This window comes from Syngnathoides biaculeatus, chromosome 20, assembly GCF_019802595.1.
Source record: "Syngnathoides biaculeatus isolate LvHL_M chromosome 20, ASM1980259v1, whole genome shotgun sequence".
In the NCBI taxonomy this organism is placed as follows: Eukaryota; Metazoa; Chordata; class Actinopteri; order Syngnathiformes; family Syngnathidae; genus Syngnathoides; species Syngnathoides biaculeatus.
In genome coordinates, this window is record NC_084659.1 from 1858089 (window position 1) to 1873995 (window position 15907).

At 41.7% G+C, this 15907-nt stretch overlaps 1 protein-coding gene across 1 annotated transcript in view; it reads left to right on the forward strand.

The window, feature by feature from the left end:
- LOC133493287 (uncharacterized) overlaps window positions 1-15907 on the forward strand; it is a 63055-nt gene that overhangs the window by 40497 nt on the left and 6651 nt on the right. The gene's annotated exons all lie outside the window — the stretch shown is intronic.

A 15907-nucleotide genomic window follows, 5' to 3' on the forward strand; every position in this document is an offset into this window, starting at 1 on the left:
TCCAGTGCTTCAACCAATGATTCACTTATTTGACTTTGACATTACTAAAACATTGGGCCAAGTGAATGCATGCTCAGGAAAATGAAAAATACATTTTGAAACAATTGGTAAACAACTAATTCACTTCTGAACGTTACTTTTTTCATCAACAAAATCCAACATTAAAAGGATTGGCAGCTTAAGAGGGAAAAGGAATGTGCTGTACTATGAAGTGGTAATTACTAGAGTCACATTTTATACATCGTAGCTGTCAGGTGGATTACACTAGACAGCTACACATTGTCAATTATGACACACAGGAGAGAAAACTTTTAATTCCCAAGTTTTTGGTCAAAGATTCTCCTATTAATATTAGGCGGCACAGTGATGAGCTGCAAAGCATTGGCCTCACAGTTCTGAGGACCTGAGTTCAATCCCAGCCTTCCCTGTGTGGAGTTTGCATGTTCACCCCCTGCCTCTGTGGGTTTTCTCCGGGCACTCCAGTTTCCTCCTACATCCCACAAACATGCAACATTAATTGGACACTCTAAATTGCCCCTATGTGTGATTGTGAGTGCGACTGTTGTCTGTCTCCATGTGCCCTGCGATTGGCTGGTATTCAATTTCTGGGTGTACCCTGTGTAAAATAAGCTTACACATTTCACAGATATTCTGTTTTACTTCGTCTAATCTTCATTCCTCTCCTTTCCAGTGTGTGCCTCCATTTTTCAAATTGTTCCTCCACCTGCTCCCTGCTTTCACTGCATATCACCATATCATCTGCGAACATCATGGTCCAAGAGGACTCCAGGCTAACTTCATCTGTCAGCCGATCAATTACCACAGCAAAAAGGAAGGGGCTCAGAGCTGATCCCTGATACAGTCTCATTTCCACCATAAATTTTTCTGTCACACTTACAGCACACCTCACCACTGTTCCGCTGCACTGATACATGTCCTGTACTATCCATCCACCCATCCATTTCTTTGCCCCTTATCCTCACAAGGCTCACAGGGCATGCTGGAGCCTATCTCAGCTGGCAACGGGCAGGAGGCAGGGTACACCCTGAAGTGGTTGCCAGCCAATCGTAGGGAACATTGAGACAAACAACCACACTCACAATCACACCTTGGGGCAATTTAGAGTGTCCAATTAATATTGCATGTTTTTGTGATGTTGGAGGAAACCTACGCAGGGATGGGGAGAACATGCAAACTCCACACAGGCGTGTCTAGGATAGAACCCAGGATCTCAGAACTGTGAGGCCAACGCTTTCCAGCTGATCCACCGTACCGCCGGTCCTGTACTTTTCCAACATATTTTTCAGCCACACCAGATTTATGCAGTATCACAGTTCCTCTCTTGGTACTCTGTCATAGGCTTTCTCTAGATGCACAAAGATACAATGTACTCCTGACATTTTCTATACTTTTCCACTGGCATCCTCAAGGCAAATAATGCATCTGTGCTACTCTTTCCCATAACTTCATTGTGTGAATCATCAACTTTATTCCCCTATAGAACTTGTGCACCAATGTCATAAAATCACATGACTTTTGTTTACGTTGCCATATTGCCGGTCAAACAAAGCATTATTCAAATGCTAAATCGGTTGGAGATGACATGAAAATGTCTTCTAGCACGATTCCCAGAGTTTTGTCCGATACCGTTAAACATTTAGAAGGTGATAATAAACATGGAAACATGGAAAAATGAGAGACACTTGGCATAGAGGACCCATATTTAAAGCCGAAGTCGATGTTTTCGCCCATAAGAAATTGGAATGTTAATTGACTTCCACTTGTCTTGGATAACTGGATCTACACATGTATCTAGTGAATAAGTCGTCGAGATTTACACAGAAGAAGAAAAGTGTGGATGCATACAAGTACTTCTTTGGAATAAATCCGACATAGTGACGGGTTAATGGTTCGTGATCGCGGAAGCGTATTCGGCTTGTTGCGGGTTTCGTATAGGTGGGCGTGTGTGTTGTGTGGGTGAGGCGGACTGCGCATGCGTTTTTGGTCAGAAGGTAGTGTGGGCGGAAAAAGAAAATTGATTCATGGCGACCTGGAACTGTTGTGTGCAAAAACAAAATAAAGCGAGTATAACACTAAGTCGATGCTCCGTGATTTTACTACTTCCGCCGTTGAGCTTCGGAGTTGCGACACGAGAAAGGAGTGAACCCCAAGGAGGGCAACCTCGGCCCCAGAGAAGACTTCTCCCCTGCGTCTCCCGACCACAGTCAGGCCACCGGAGCAGAAACGATTAACACTGGCGAACACGAAGGGACTTTCTCACATTGTCTAAGAAATGGTGAGTGTCGTCTCTTTTCACCAGAATCGGTTAAGTACTAGCTTTATTCACCGGGGTTAAGCTAACAAGCGATGGCCTCTGCAACAGGCTACACGTTAACCTTTGCCGGAATCCATGAATCTTTTCAGAGTATTCAATACAAATACCAATATTTAAAAAAATGACCCCTGGTTTTACACAAACCGCATTCATTAACTATGATTGGAAAAAAAAATGAAGACGGGGAGTCAGCTCCTCCACAGGGAAGTGTATTGCGGGCACATGCACACACACACCATCTATTTTTTTTTTTTTTTTAAATGCTCAATGTTCTCAAATAAGTCAATTTGCCATTATAAATACTTCATAATTTGAGATTAAGAATAATTCCTACCTGAAATGAAGTGATCGCTACATAATCTTGCGTATTTGGTTGGACACCATCCATCACGTTTAATTGCCAAAATCCATCGATCTTTTCAGATGGTATTCTGTCATTTTTCCTTGTACCTTCATTTATTATCACCTTCTAAATGTTTAACGGTATCGGACAAAACTCTGGGCGTCATGCTATAAAACATATTTTCGTTTTGTCTCAACGCAATTCACTTGCAACAATGCTATGTTTGACTGGCAATATGTCGAGGTCACATGATTTTATGATGTAGGTGCACGAGCTCTCTTGAGGATTTGCATGTGACATCACGAGACCAGATGCATTTGTTTGTGCAGTCATATTGTTGGGCAAATTTCTGCAGAAAAATCCAGACGCGCTAGCGTAGGATTTGGTTGGTATTGTTTGCGTTTTCTTTTTTTCTACATAATGGAGAGCACAAGTGAATGCCGTGATGAATTTTCTTTAACTTACAACACCAACCATTTGGATCAGCAGTCAAATGCCTGTTATATGAACAAAATAAAGTCCATCGGGAGTGATCCATACAGACTACCGATAGAGAGGTTTTCTTCTTTTATGAGTGCTGCCAATTATCCGACCATCTGTTATCTGGGTATATAAAACTATCCATGTAGCCATCCATTTTCTTTGCTGCTTATCCTCACGGGGTTCGCAGGGAGTGCTGGAGCCTATCCCAGCTGTCAACGGACAGAAAGCAGTGTACACCCTGAACTGGTTGCCAGCCAATTGACCCCTCCGTGGATGTTGCGCAATCCGCGTCACTGACCAATCAGAGGCCAGAGATCTGCATAATCTTGGACTCAAATCTCAGACAACGCTGGCTGCATGGTCCAGTATAGCTTCTGTTGGCGTTGTATCGCGTATTTGGGTTCTTTAACAATACGGTTTAACAATATGGTTAAGAGGTGTAGTCACAGACTTTATAATAGTAACGACAGGTATCCTGAAAGGCTAGTTGGTGGAGTTCAATTCGTACCCTTTCCAAAATTGAAGACCCAGTACAAAAAATGTCTTCGATGGATCAAACTTTGTGGAAGACGGCATGATCAACTGAATCCATCGAAAATCAACCGGAACAGAAGACAGAGTACGAAAAATGTCTTTGATGGATCAAACTTTGTGGAAGATCGTATGATCAACTGAATCCATCTAAAATCAACCGGAACAGATGTTTGCACGAAGGTAAGTCCTATATTTGATTTTCAATATATGTCTCATATAAATGAATTAGCAGTTCTTTGCTTGCATAATATAGCTACGTGTGAATGATTGACACACTTGATCTGTGTTGAGCGATATTTTGCGATGATCTGACTGCACAAATGTGTCTCTGTTCGGCGCTCCCGAGCGAAGCTAAACCGGACTTTGTTTGTTTGCACGAAGGTATGCCCTATATTTGATTTTCAATTCATGTCTCATATAAATGAATTAGCAGTTCTTCGCTTGCATAATATAGCTACGTGTGAATGATTGTCACACTTGATCTGTGTTGAGCGATATTTTGGGATGATCTGACTGCACAAACGTGTCCCATTGTTCGCGGCTAATTAGCTAAGCTAAACCGGACTAGCAGTCCTAAAAGCCTTTGACGTGCACCGAGACACCAAGACTGAAGGAAGGATGTTTGAGGACACTAAAGTAGTGATTGTCGTACTCGGTCGGGACTTGCGTAGGTTCGGCACTAATTCAAGAATAATTATTGAGGGGAGCGCGCGACGTTACACAAAGAAAACGAGAGAAACAACTCGTAAATCAAGCCTCGCCTTCTTTTCCTTCATACGGTGGTTCACAAACGGCTATACAGATAAACATACAGATTCTGCACACAAGTGTGATATGTAACACGAAAATAGGAAACTGTCAATGCCGAATTCGTCTTTGGGTTATAATATATTATATTATGTGGCTTCTCGGTCTTCCTCTGACTCTGGAAAGATCTTGCGCTAATATCAATGGTTTCTCCGTCGATATGCATGTAAATACCATTGAAATACCCCTCGCTGAAATACTTGAAGCCCTGCTGTCTGCTTTTCAACGATATTTCACTGTTAGCTAAGAATGCGAGTGAGAAGTCAGCCGGTAAATCGGACAATTTCGCTCTATTCCTTTCTTGCTGCGCCGATATTTTTCCTAATTGTTTGTCTGACGTCAGCGCACGTAACGTGACGTCACTTCAGGAGGCGTGGTTAAGTGCCCTGTACGGAGGGGTCAATTGCAGGGCACATTGAGACAAACAGCCACGCTCACAAACACACCTAGGGACAATTTAGAGTGTCCAATTAATGTTGCATGTTTTTGGGATGTGGGAGGAAACCGGAGTGCCCGGAGAAAACCCACACAGGCACAGAGAGAACATACAAACTACACACAGGCGGGGCCGGGATTGAACCCGGAACGAGGCCAATTCTTTACCAGCTGAGCCACCGTGCCGCCACATATAGAACTATATTATAAATAATCCTTCCCCATACAGCGGTATAGAATTAAAAGTCTACAATTAAAGTCTGGATGCGTACAAATACTTCATTGTGAGTTTTGTAAACAAGTTCATGGTCACCTTTTTGCTAGAAGCTTGATCCTTTGTTCTCACTGCCACTCTAAATATTTTTACACACTTATGTATACACTGTCTTGATTCCAGATTGAAGATAGATTAACATGTAATAGTTATAATTTTAATTTTCAAAAGCTGCAAACGTGCTGTAATAATGAGTACACTTAATTACAAATAGATTTGTATGCTAAATCAACAAATATTTGTTATGCATCTAGGTGTAATTTTGAAAAAGTTAATAAAATCAGCAAAACATTATTTGTTTCATTTTCAGGTAGTGCCATTCTTTCCATATCACCAACATTCTCTGACGCCAATGTGCCAAAATGTCTTTCTTTCATTTGAACATTTTCATTCCTCAGGGACTGATATTCTCTGCACATGCTATCGAGCTCATTCAGATTCATGTCACTCTGTGCGGTAGATTCAACTGAAGGACTAACAGTAAGTTCACTCTCGGTTTCATTTTGTTCTTCCGTGTGGACGAAGATTGGAGAATCAAAGTGTCTCAGCTGCTTCTGTAAACAGAGACATAAAACAAAATATTTTATCTACTCTTGTTATCCATATTGCAACGATTCTCTGCATTATGTGCTGATTATATATGATTGTGTATTATCCATCCATCCATTTTTAAAGCCGCTTATCCTCACAAGAGTTACAGGAGATCTGACGGCCATCCCGCGAGCTTTGGGCAAAAAGTCGTCAATAAGTGGCAGGGGGGATATCAACGTAATCACTGAGTGGAAATCAATCTCACGCTACCCACACCAAAGTCAGGCATGTGTACCACTACAACATTAGTCACTCTCTATGTGTACTATATGTTTACAAATTAAAAAAAATACTATACAGGCTACTGATTCCCCAAATTTGTGAAAAAGCAAACTGTGTTGTGAGTCATTGACTTATTGTTCTCACCCAATCTTTTTTTCTTAGAAAGATCTCACCTGTGAGACTTTTGCATCACTTGCTGGGACATGTTTGAACCTATTTGGAATATAATCTGGGGATAACGGATGATCACTTTTTTCTGCAAATTCAAAGAACACAATATATACTATGTTTAAAACCATTGTTCAAGACCCAATCACATTTAGTCGGGGCTACTTGAAATATCTAAAAACATATATAGATCGATATCTGAAAGTTATTATAGAAAAAAAAATGCTGGAGCTAGTTTGTGCTGCACAGTAGGCCACACATCATGATCATCTGATCAGTATACTGTCACCTATCGATACACCAATACAGATCTACTGAACAGGTTGTAGATTTATTTTAATATATTCATTAATCAATCACTGTCTTATCTTTCCTCTAGGATTACATAAAATGTAAAGAAATTCTACTCGCTCTTGCCTGGATGTATTTAGTTTCTACAAAGTCATCACTGCAAACACAGCTGGTATTGGAAGGCTGCCAACCCTCCTGGGTCTGCAGGAAATGGATGAAAATAGTTTGTTTTATCCCATCTATTATGACAGCCCACTGCCACGCAAGTGGTAACCATTCTTATCTTACACTCTGTATTACACCGAGAAAACGGATTGTTTTAAAAACTTATTCACTGTTATAAGCCAACAAGTGTCTGCCTACCAAAGCTTGCTTGCCAAGAGAGCTCGTGCACATGACGTCACTATTTTCACGGCGCCGTATTGTCAGTTAAACCGAACTGGTCTGGACTGCGGGAGCCGTTGAACCGGAGCAGATTCAAGAGTCAATAAAGGCCCTAGCAGGATAAGTACGACCCCCTGTACTCAAGGTGACTTGAAGCAGTGCTCGACTCGATCTCGCTGCGGTGTAATTCACACTCACCGGATTCGTGATCTTGAGGGCGGAGCGCTTGGGCCTGACCGGATAGTGGGCTCTTAAGTGGCCCAGGCGTCCACAGTCGAAGCATCAGCCCTCTTGCCGACGTTGGAATCATTCCTCTGCTGGACCATCAAGCCCTTCAACCTGCATCTGCTCCGTCGCGGTTATGGGTGTCGGCAGAAGGGAAACCAGTGGGGCGGACGCGCCCTGCTCTCCTTCTAGTACCGCGTCCACTTGTCCCTGGATCGCTAGCCTCTGGTTGATCTTGAGAGATAGGGCGATGAGCGAATCCAGGGAGGTAGGCAGATCCACTGCAATGAGGTGACTACGGATCTGGGGTGAAAGCCCTTGGAAAATGGCATCAAGAAGCGCATCCTCATTCTATCGACTTTCAGCTGCTCTGATACGAAACTCAATAGCATAATCTGCCACACAACGCTGCCCCTGTCGTTGCGTAATCAACGTCGCTGCTGCTTCGCGTTCCGGCAAGGCATACTAGAAAACTTGCATCATGGCACATACGAAGGAGGTCCAGGATTGGCACGTTTCGGAGTTATGACTCCACTCTGCTGTGGCCCACGCCTCTGCTCTTCCAGTCATGTGAGATATGATGAAGGCAAGTCGCGTGCGGTTCGTCGGGAAGGCAGAAGCCTGTAGCTCGAAGTGGAGGTTGCACTGGGCGATGAAGGGTTTGATGTTCCCCGTGCTGCCGGAAAAGCATTCAGGCCGGGAGAGAAGTGTGGCCCTGAACCGCTGAAACTCCGCGACTGGCGGGGTAGCCAGAGCAACCTGGACTGAGGTAGGAACTGTGGCGGGCGCCGTCGACGTGGCATTAGCGGCGCTAGCCTGAGAAGCTAGCCATGGCTCTAATCGGGCACAGATCTCGAGACGTCTCTGGTTGGTCACCTGAAGAGCAGTCTCCTACTTGGCCAGGCGTCTGCCCTGGATCTGTTGAGAGCGGCGGATGGCTTCTGAGATGGTATGATCAACTGAATCCATCTAAAATCAACCAGAACAGATATGTTTGCACGAAGGTAAGCCCTATATTTGATTTTCAATACATGTCTCATATAAATGAATTAGCAGTTCTTCGCTTGCATAACATAGCTACGTGTGAATTATTGACACACTTGATCTGTGTTGAGCGATATTTTGCGATGATCTGACTGCACAAACGTGTCTCCTTGTTGCCGGCTAGGGAGCTAAGCTAAACCGGACTAGCGAGTCCTAAAAGCCTTCGACGTGCACCGAGACACCAAGACTGAAAGAAGGATGTTTGAGGACACTAAAGTAGTGATTGTCGTACTCGGTCGGGACTTACGTAGGTTCGGCACTAATTCAAGAATAATTATTGAGGGCAGCGCGTGACATTACACAAAGAAAACAAGAGAAACAACTTGTAAATCAAGCCTCGCCTTCTTTTCCTTCACACGGTGGTTCACAGTAGTTGGAACTCGTGGACTGCTGGGACTTGAAATTCTTCATTGGAGAGCCTGCATGCTTCCGCTCCATTGCCATTTGGACTCAGGCTCATGGTGCCAAACCCATCTCTCGTCACAAGTGACTACCTTCTTCAGAAACTCTTTCTCATAGTGGGAAAGACACTGCTGGGAAAACTCGACCTTGTGCTGTTTTTTCTCTTCAAGTTAGCATCTTTGGCACCCACTGGCAACTGACCTTCGAGTAGCCAAGGTCATCATGGACAAGTTTGTGTGCTATCCCAACAGATAACCTCAAAGTCCTTGCAACGTCATCCACTGTCCCCCTTCTGTCAGACTGAATGAGATCATTGACTGATTTGATCAACTCAGGAAACCTCACTTCTGTAGGCCTCCCAGGCCTGTCTTCATCCTCAACACTGCTCAGTCCCTCTTGAAACAATTTGGCCCACTTGTAGACATTTCTTCGGCTGATATATGTGGCACCATACACAGTTGACATTCTCCTTTGAATTTCTACTGGTTTGCACCCTTCAGCAACCAAAAACTTGATAACTGAGCGCTATTTGAGCCAAGCATGCTTCTTGGTTGTCAGTCTTTTTTTTAATTGCCAAAACTCTTTTTTTTTTTTTTTTTAATATGCAAAAGAAATTAAATCCATGTAAAAAAGATTTGGGAGATTTCTAAAAAAAAAAAAAAAAAGTAACCTGTCTGGATTGGAAATCCTTATCACAAAAAAAAATCACCTTTTTTATTGAATGACCCTCAAAGTTACAGCACCACAACGGCTGATTTACACAACACTAGATGATAAAGAATAAAATTTCTCAATTTCTGCACAAAGTTCATTTCTGTCTTTTCCTGCATTCTCTTCAAGATTACAACATTTTTCCAGATCAGATTTGGACAACCATCCATTGTCACACCTGCCAGCTTGTCCTATTTCAGACCTGACTTGAGACATCCAATCACCTGTGGACACAAGTCACTCGGACACAAGTCACTCCCAGTGGTATTCCCTTTCATGGGATTGCATAGCTGCTACCTGCTCTGTTCTTTGAAAGTCTCGAGTTACGTATCTATGTAAGAAAATGATTGGTAATTTCATGTACATCACAGGTCTCATCCATCTGCAGAGAAAAATAGTCAGTCGGCCACTATGTTCCTCAGCGGAAGCTCCACGTTTCTAGCGATGTCCTCAACCGTCTCGTTACAGTCCATTGGGAGACTGGCATGTTCTCGAATGCTCTCTTCTTCTCCGGGCATGTCAGCGCAACAGGTTCCAGTAAGCACTTGTGAATAAACTCCATCAGAAAATGCTCTATTTTTTGGGTTGCTGTGTCTGGGTGTGCAAGGTTTGGTTAAAAAAAATAATCCTTGTTTGCAGCTTTTTGGCCTCTTCATCACAGATTTTTGTATTTATCATCATGCTTCTAATTGTAGTCTTTTAACAGCGAACCAGTGTTAGCTGCTGTCGTTGCACTATACCACAAATTAAGCACATGGTTTTACCTTTGACTTCTTCTGACTTTGGCAGTCAAAGTCTGATTGAAAACACAGCAGTTTTTATCAACTTTTTGGTGTGTGTGTGTGTGTGTGTGTGTGTGTGTGTCTGTGTGTGTCCTCTGTTCAGCTGTTACATAGATCGAGCAGAAAAGGAATCAGCATTCCACGTATGCCAGAACAATTTTCCTGTGTCACAGTGGAGTTTTTGAGCTTCCTCTGATTTCTTCCAAGTTTTATTGAGGATCAGAGTCGATCAGTCGACCAGAATTTCCATTTGAGTGAGAGGAAAAACCCACACGGGGAGAGCATGCGAACACAACAGAAGTGGGGCCAGGATTGAACCTCAGCCCTCAGAACTGTGAGGCCAATGCAATACAGCTGCACAACTGTGCCACTGAATGGCATACATAATTTTCTTTTTAATCTAATTTATGATCTGGTTTACTCGGGCTAGCCATAGTCATCCATCGGGCCGAATGTGGCCCATGCCTTGGAGAATGCCCAGGTCTAAGTAAAACTCTACTCACACTGGCCACTCGTGCCTGAGGAGCATGTGCAACATCTGCACATTTGACATTGTCCCAAATTATCGCACTACTAGTCACTTTAAACTGCATCCATTTCTTGATGTCTCGGTGCACTTTGCAGAATGGTCTTTGCAGTGGACGTTTTTCAACAAGTCATTTCCCACTCGTGTCATTTCTGGAGGACTGCATCTTTTTGTACAATTGTCCCAAAAAAGCGGCATTACCACATTACTGGCAAACGTTTATTGGTCAATGGCTATTATTTTATTTTTGGTTGTTTTTTTCCCCCTTCCCACATTGTCTCAAAAGTACTTTTGTCAATTGACTGTCTGTTGTTGCAATTGAATGCCTCCAACTACCAGAGACAAATTCTTTGTGTGTTCTTCACATACCTGGGAAAATAAACATGATTCTGATTCAGGTTATGTACAAAAAAAAACCACAAAATAATTTGGTGGGTGAGTAGGGAAGGAAGTTACTTTAATTTCTGGAGTATAATGCGCACCCCCAAAGTTGACCCCAAAAAATCTGGAAAACCCTTCTACCAATGTACAATGCGAACCACCAATTTGCCGAGACCCATATGCTCAGAATATTAGGAATGTTCTGTATTTATATTTTGTTAAGTTTGTACTTGTATTGTTTTTCAAAAAACTATCCGTACAACAATTATTAATAATAATCATTGTGCATGTGGTGATGTAGTGGTAATATAATTTCGGGGCAGTCCACAGGACACACTTATCCTGGTCCCTGTCATTGTCAGAACACAATCCCTCAATCCACTAAAATAATTGCGCAATGATGGCACAACATTTTAATACTGTTGATAACAAATATTACAGTCTTAAAAATATAAATTATTTAACACTTAATTAAACACGGCATTAAATATTTGTGCATAAAACGTTGGTGCATAGAGTAGTTTATCCACTACATTACACATCCTTGGCCAAGCCTTCAAAAGAAGCATCTGACTCATCTTCAATCCGAAAAAGATCCATAGCAGCTACCATTGGAGCATGGCTGTGAAACTCATCATTGATGTCTTTTTTAATCCCAAGAGTTTGGGTTGCGCAGCGTAACCTCTCTCCCTCCATTCGAATCCAATCTGTAGGATCTTTCACTATGGCGTCAGGTGGCTATCAACAACGTGACCTCAAACTATGCAGAAATGAGTATAATGGGCATATTTTAAAAAAAAGCGACCATTTCAAATGTGTACGCACTCCCGTTTTTTTTAATCTCCCCATGACGCTCGTATGACGTTAGAGCTGTTTTGGACTGCGGCGCGACTTCTGGGTTGGCTGCATCATCGTCACGAGTGATGACACATTTCTTTTAAAAGCAGCTGCACAACTAGGCCTTGTAGTCTACATTTTTTGTCTTAATTATGGTTAAAACAAACTCATGGGCAGTCGTTTCTGATCATTGGTGCAGTTGCAACAAACATTCTATGCTAACAATCGTAAAATGCAAGCTCGCTGAGAAGATCATAGAGTTCAGGTTGGGGGACTACATTACTGTAATATATATAAATGTGTAACGCAAGACATCGAATATCATATAGAAGTGTGTGCATTTGTGTTTATGTATATGTATATATATATATATATATATATATACATATATATATATATATATACATACACACACACACACACACATTTTTTTTACCACTCTATGTACCTGTATATGACTATACAATGTGATTGTATTTTTAACCCATGCCTAAATATAATGCGCTCGATTTTAACTTTTTGAAAATATTTTTCGAAAAATGTGCGCATTATTTTTGAGAAATTACGGTATTTGTTGTGATTTTCCTGTATGCTTTGAGTGCTTTGACTTTGAAGGTCCGATGCCCGAATGAGTTTTTCTTCCCATGAGAGAACAGGAAGTTGTTTTCTTGGGTAATGGTGAAGGTGTGAAGAACTAAAACAGAGAGAACAGAGAAAATTGTTTAAGATAAAGGAAAGAAGAACTGTGATTTAAATTATTGAAATGTTGGTTGAGATGGGAGACAATGAGGGAGAGAAGCTCTCATGGTGGTCATAAAAATGGTAGATATTCAAGGCCCTTTGACCATCAGTATTCTCGGACCTTAATTTTAACCAGGCTGCTTCAACCCGCTATTTTTTTTTTAATCTGTCAAAGAGATGGCAACTACACATACCAAAGAATGTGTATCTTTGGCAAACAGAATTCTTCCCAAAATGGCTGATGTCCTTGGCATGCAGAGGGGCAAATATTGTGATTTTGGAGGATATGAGAAACAATATCCAGTGTTTGAACAAGCCCAGAATATCGACAGGGCTCCTGTTCACAACTTGCAGTTGGAAAGGCAGTGTGGAGATACAGATCAGCGGCTGAAGAAGAAGCCTAGTTTGGACACTTTATCTCGTGGCAATACACTAAAGCTGACTAAAGACTTGCGCCAAAAAGATGCTTCAAGTGGTTTCCGTAGAATGGGCCCAGTGGTCAAGATTATGGATAATATTACTGCAGACTGGAACAAACGCCAGCAGGATCTTAGAGCTGCTGGGCTTCGTAAGAAGAAAGCTAATCTGCTTCACGTTGAGAAGAGACAACTAAATATTTTGGACGGATTGAAGGACCAAGACGGACCATTCACAGCAGCTGAACATGTTCATGAGTACCTTCAGAATACAGCAGATGACCTAAAGACACAGACCAAGAGAATGAAAGACGAAGTAACATATGCCAGAGATACCTCAGTGTCACTACCCAGAACAAGCCATGTCTTCAGGATGTTCAACACTGAAGGTCGAAAGCCGAAGATGCTGACTTCTGAACAGTTTGGTGACAATCTTAAGGTTCTGTTAAGCAAGACCAAGGACAGATCTACAGTTACACTGTCAGACTTTTATTTGGCCATGAAGCAACTTCCCTGACACTATATCCAATAGATATCATTAGATATCTCCTTTATGTACAATAAATGTTTATTTAAACTCATTCCTGGGTGGTTTTCCTCCAAAAAAGCATTTATAGCCTCCCCCTTATGTGAGGGCAGATCGGATTGGTTTCGTAAAAATAAAGGCAGCTAGTTCACCTAGGTAAATTCATCTCGACACTGGCTTAGAAAGTTCCTCTCCCCTGGCGTATACGGCGTTAGTCGGCTGCGGTAAAGGGGAAGCTTAACTCATTAATTGGAGAGTCAGTCAGGACAATTTCGTCCTGCGGATAAGCAAAATCTTACAATGGCTATGCAGTGAATGTGGTCTCAACTTCTGCCACTGATGTTGCAAAAAGACTGCTCGATTTTGCCATTGAAAAGGGGGCAGGTTTTCAAGTACAATTAATGATTGACAAAACTGATTGATGGTGTTGAAAATGAGTGAAAAACAAAATATTAAGACTCGATTGACCACGTGAACTTTCATTTTTTTTTTAATTGGTGGCTAAAACCGAGCCTGTTTGTCCTCTATCACTATATAAGTCATCTTATCAGAGGCTATTTGCCACAATTGTCAGTAAATTAGTAATAATAACAGCCCATTTCATCTACAGTGTGCAGTTAAATATTACAAACTAATTAGATCTGACCCCTTTGTGTTCGTCATTTGTCTTGCAGATGTCTGTGAAAATCTTCATCCAGAGCAACAACAGTCAGTGTCGTGTCACATCAAAGAGGAAGGGGAAGTGGTTCAACACATCAAAGAAGAGAAGGAAGAGTTTCTACACTTGAAAGAGGAAGAGCAGGAGGAAATCATCCAGGCTCCATCCACTGGTGTCCATTTGAAGAGTGAAGATGAAGGTCAAAGAGAAGAGAGACGAGGGGCGGCGCCTCCAAGCAGGAGCTGCTCAAGTGATGAAGAGTGCCACAGGCGAGGATTACAAACAGGCGGTCATGATAATGATGAGGAACAGTCGGAAGGTGTTTTGATATGTCACAGTGACAACGAATACTGGAAATGTTGTCAGTGTGGGAAAACGTTTGTTTCTAAGGGCAATTTGAAACGGCACGTGAAAATACACACGGGTGAGAAGCCTTTTGCATGCTCAGTTTGTGGTCAAAGATTCACTCAGAAGGCACACTTAAAAATACACACAAGAACCCACACTGGTGAGAAACTGTTTTCCTGCTTATTTTGTAGTAGAAGGTTCTCTGACAAGAGAAACTTAAAAACACATACAAGCACACACAATGGTGAGAAGCCTTTTTCCTGCACAATTTGTGGTCAAAGATTCACTCAGAAGGGACATTTCAAAAGTCACACAAAAACACACACTGGTGAGAAACTTTTTTCCTGCTCAGTTTGTGGTCAAAGATTCTTTCAGAAGGGAAATTTTAAAATACACACCAGAACGCACGCTTGTGAGAAACTGTTTTCCTGCTCAGTTTGTGGTCAAAGATTTTCTCAGAAAGGAAATTTAAAAAGACACACAAGAACACACACTGGTGAGAAACTTTTTTCCTGCTCAGTTTGCGGTCAAAGATTCTCTCAAAAGGAAAACTTAAAAAGCCACACAAGAACACACACTGGTGAGAAGCCTTTTTCCTGCGCAGTTTGTGGTCGAAGATTCTCTCAGAAGGGACCCTTAAAATCACACACAAGAACCCATACTGGTGAGAAACCTTTTTCCTGCTTAGTTTGTGGTCAAAGATTCACTCTAAAGGGAAATTTAAAAAGGCACACAACAGCCCACACTGGTGAGAAACCTTTTTCCTGCTGAGTTTGTGGCCAAATATTTTCTTATAAATATAAGGCTCAGACACACAAGTGTGCTGGTGAGAATAGCAGTGATTAACAAGGTTTTAATGAATATGTAAAGATTTTTAAAAAAGTACTTACTATATTACTGACTTGGGTAAAATAACATTCTTCTGTGTAGGAGCTTCTGAAAAGTTTTAATGTTGAAGGTGAGCGGATTACACTTGACAGCTACACAATGTAAATTTTTTAACACTTTATAGTACAGTGCCTACATTTTCCCATACCTGCTTTGCCAGTAGTTTTTAATTTTCAATTTTAATGAATAATGAACATGTTTGTGAAATACGAACCATGAAGACTCACACTTCCTTTTGAGCAATGTATGCATTTTGTCTGTTTTTGGGATGTTTGTATCGAATAAATCATTGATACTGTAAGGAAACTTGAACTTTGAGGTGAAATTGTTGTGTATTCTTGATCTTGAATGAAATACACCCCCTAAAACAATGAGGTTAACTTTGTGTATCAAATCTATTTCTCCCCATTTAAAAGTTATTGAAATGTCTTTTGTCAACTGGATAACCTCCCAAAAGAAATGCTCATACCTTAAAGCAAAACATGAGCCAAGCAACAAGGCTGATATGGAAAAACTGCAAAGCTGGTTACTGTGAAGAATCACAAACAGTGACAA